Source organism: Lipotes vexillifer, unplaced genomic scaffold (assembly GCF_000442215.2).
Source record: "Lipotes vexillifer unplaced genomic scaffold, Lipotes_vexillifer_v1.1 scaffold860, whole genome shotgun sequence".
In the NCBI taxonomy this organism is placed as follows: domain Eukaryota; kingdom Metazoa; phylum Chordata; class Mammalia; order Artiodactyla; family Lipotidae; genus Lipotes; species Lipotes vexillifer.
This window is the reverse complement of record NW_006789568.1, coordinates 1,567,108-1,568,642: the sequence shown is the minus strand read 5'-3', so window position 1 is coordinate 1,568,642 and position 1,535 is coordinate 1,567,108.

Sequence of the window (1,535 nt, the reverse complement as noted above, 5' to 3'; positions counted from 1 at the left end):
GGGGGGGGGGGACACGGGAGGGGGGCCAGGGTTGGGGGAGGGAACGGGTTAGTGGGCTCGACCCTCACCTTTGAAGTCTCATCATCCGGGCTCTGAGGCCCCCCTTCTGTCAAAGGAGCCCTTGTTTCTGCGGCTCCATCAAAGGGGCCTGGACAGGCCAGAAGAGCTGACGGTTGGGCTGGGGGCCAGGCAGAGGGGGGCTGGTGGGCAGGGGCTGGCCCTGTCTCCAGGGCTCAGAGCTGGGGTGGGGGGCGGGCGGGGGGTGATTCCCATCAGCCCCTATTCCCCGAGGAGTTTACAGTTATGCTGGGGGCAGACGCTCCTGGAGGGAGGAGACAGGGGGTGTCTGAGGGTCCTCAGCAGCCCCACCCCCTGAGGAGGTGCCCGAGCTCCCAGCCTCTCTGCCCCTAATTGCTTGGCAGTGTCCCTCCCCAGTGTGGCCATTTCTAAAGATGATCAAAGCGCCCTAATTAGCGCAGTAATTGCCGCACTGGGGGTAGTGGGGTGGGAAGAAGCAGAGGCAGGCGGACGCTGGAGTGGCCCAGAGAGGAAGGCGGGAGATGAAAGGCCCCACCAGTGGCCCAGTTTGGGAAGGACAGGCCCCAGCCGCTTCTGCTGCTCTCCCAGACCCCCTGCCCCTGCGCAGGGCCCGCTCGGCCTGCCCAGCATTGTTCTCAGTTGCTGTGACCCTGATCTGGCAGGAGGGAGTCTTTTGGAGTCTCACGGGAAGGGCCACAAACGGGCAGCTCTCCTGGGACCAAGTCCGCACCTGGGCCAGAGAGGAGGTGCTCTTCTGCCCCTCAGAGAATATCCTGGGGCCAAAAAAAGAATCCTGGTGCCCCAATGCATGCTGGTGACCCCAGGGTGGCTTTGGCAGGCCTGGTCCTTTTTCAGAATGGATCTTTCATGACATCACCTCCGTAATATTGTCTGCCCAGGTGAACGTGACCTGGTGGGAACCTCTCCCCGCTTTAAAAGACAGAACTGCAGACCTGCAGAGATAGCCTGGAGTCAGGATTCCCACGGGGGTGGTGGGTGAGATGCGGAGAGTGGGCGGCCAAAGCCAGCAGCTTCTCCAACCTCTTCCTTCTGTGCCTCTGTGGGCAGCAGAGAATAAGCGTGACTTCTTTTCCCCCCTGAAGTTCTCTTCCTACCTGGATGGCTGCGAAACCCCATCATTCTGGTGCTCCCCAACCTCTCTGGGCACTGACCACAATGAGGCTCCCACCCCCTGGAACTTCACTGGATTAGCCCACGCACCCAGTGGTGTGCTGGGGTCAGCTCAGACTGGCTCCCGAGAGCCAGCTGTCGCCATCTCTTCCCAAGACTGCATTTGGTGACATCACACTGGTAGCTTGAAATCAGCCAGGTTTGGAGTATTCACACCATGGGAATCAGCAAATGCTACAGATCAGAGCTCTTTTTCCCCCAGAGAGCCAGTCCTTTGGCATTTATCAGCACACCACTGTACACACAACTTTTTCCCTCTCACGGATTACCACCACACCTCATAAAGGTGATACCTGATTCAGGAA